General features: G+C 36.7%; 1 pseudogene; it reads right to left on the bottom strand.

Moving 5' to 3' along the window:
• Positions 1-1,061: 1,061 nt before the first annotated feature.
• LOC143220797 (5S ribosomal RNA) lies at positions 1,062-1,181 on the bottom strand (annotated as a pseudogene).
• Positions 1,182-2,389: the final 1,208 nt, after the last annotated feature.

Here is a 2,389-nt window from a genome sequence, read left to right as displayed (position 1 = left end):
GAGGACCACGCCCACATAGTTCGAGGATGTCCGGGAAAGCGTGCATGACGTAGAAAGCCTGTGAGTAAAAGAGTGTGAAAGATTAAATAGGGATAGAAGGGCGCGTACGAGAAGATTGCATTTCAAAAGTTGAAATAGCAGAGTGGTTCGGCAGCTGTAAGAAAGCAGAAACCGATTTTAATTTAACTTTGTATACTTAGTTCTACAAGCTCGTTTCGTATAACAGTGGCATATTGATAATTGTAGGGTAGGCGAAGAAATAAAATTAATATTTGCTAATAAATAATTTTTTTCGTCCATCACCACCTGCTCCCATATATATACAATACTATATATATTATTAAAACTCAACGAACGTGATTCAACTGTGATCAGTTGAATTATGCTATCTGTTTGCTGGGATTTCAAGGGGATCGTTTTTTTTTTTTTTTTTTTTTTGAGCTTCTACCGGACAATGCCTCTATTAATTTTGAAGTGTACTGTGACCAACTGGGTAAAATGATGTGATTCGCTCAAACCGAAATGGCCAGAATTAACCAGTAGAAAAGGTATAGTGTTTCACCACAATAATGCGAGACCTCGTACGAGTTTGGTACCTTGCCAAAAGCTTTTACAGCTTGAATGGTATATACCACTGAACTTACCATATTCGCCAGATTTCGCACCTTTGGACTATTTCTTGTTCCGGTCTTTGCAAAATATTTTGGACGGGAAGACCTTCGATTCAAATCGGGATGTCAAATATCACTCGGACCAGTTTTTTGCCAGCAGGGATCAGAAGTTTTAGGACCGTGGAATCAATCTCCAGCCCGAAAGATGGTAACAGGTATTGGACTAAAATGGAGAATATGTAATTTAATAAAATGTTTAAACATTCTAACAGGACCGTGTTTCATTTTCACCAAAAAAAAAAAAACAACATGACTTTCCGAACAGCGCAATAGGATATAACGAAATTTTAAAAACTTGAGAGCTTTGACAGGTGTGCGTGGACCAGATCAGTGATTTGAGAATGCAAAATTGTTGAAGAAGGTGGTATGGAATGTCAGAAAATACAGTTATGCCAACAACACGCGGAGTTCCCAAGCGGCACCCATCTAAGAGTACTATCCGCGCCCAACACATCTTAACTTTGGTGATCGGACGAGAACCAGAGATTTTTGTATAGCATGATCGTTGGCCAACGCAATTATATTGCTACCGTTTAAATAACAACTGCGAAACCATATGTACTGTACCGTATTGTTATTCGTCACATGACAACAATTAACCGGCGAAACTTTTGTAAGCGATTTAAAATAAACGGCGTAAACAATCAGACATCAGTTCTTACACGAGGTTATTAACTACGAGACGATCGGTCGAGCGGTGTCAAATCTTTTCGCCCCGAAGAGCAGGTAGTGCAATTGTTTATAACAACTATGGGCGTTCTATGGGAACTCGGAGCCTTCCTTATATATTTGTACCCTCGCTAACGCTTTAAAAAATGAATCGAAAAAAGTAAAGCACGTGTTTGTGCTAGGTTTTCGAGTTAATTCGTGTATAGTTATTCTTAATACATTTATCGTTTCGTATTCGTTATTTAGGTTATAGTATTAAAACTAATGGCGGCTGACGTCGTCACTCGAGCAAGACACGCGATCACGCACTCCACTAACTTTGTCTTAACTCTGACCTTACCCTGGAATGTTTGTTAGGGCTATTTACTGTAATCTTTAATTTCTCACTTCAAGGATCGGGTTTAGCAGAGGTGATTGTGTCTTTTTACGGTAACAGGCACCAACTCAGGTTTTCGAGTTTACGTTACGGCACGGCTTTTACTTATTTGTTTTCGATGTTTCCAGTATTAGGTAAATTAACACGTCACATTATTCGTAAAATTTTTGCGCTGCAATGATACATTGTAAGCCTACGAATGAGAGTAGTACTGCACGAGCAGCCGATGATTATTTTCGTTTATATTTCATAAAAATCGAACGCGTATTTAATACGTTTGATATATGTATAGTTAAATAAAATTTAAAATTAATTATCAGAAAAATTTGAGGACTACGCATTACATCTACCGATTGGAGGGGAGAGAAGTCATTAAAGCATTTCAATCGAACTGATTATTATCTTCAGTGTTAATTCCTAATTCATAACCTAAAAAGTAAGGCCTACATAATGAAAAAAAAAAGAATGTAATATATTTGTTGTAAAATAAATGGACGCATTTACACTACTTTATTTCTCTTTATTATAATTTCTCCATACTAACGAAATAAATACCGACCTGTACAAGGTACAGTTATCTCTCGATATACAGACGTATATAACAACATGTAATTTTAAATAAAGATGATTTATTAAAAACTGCCCGATATAATAAAACAATGGTATGCATCAG

Source organism: Lasioglossum baleicum, unplaced genomic scaffold (genome assembly GCF_051020765.1).
Source record: "Lasioglossum baleicum unplaced genomic scaffold, iyLasBale1 scaffold1597, whole genome shotgun sequence".
NCBI lineage: Eukaryota > Metazoa > Arthropoda > Insecta > Hymenoptera > Halictidae > Lasioglossum > Lasioglossum baleicum.
The sequence above is the reverse complement of the archived record's forward strand: the minus strand, read 5'-3'. Positions and strand labels throughout refer to the sequence as shown.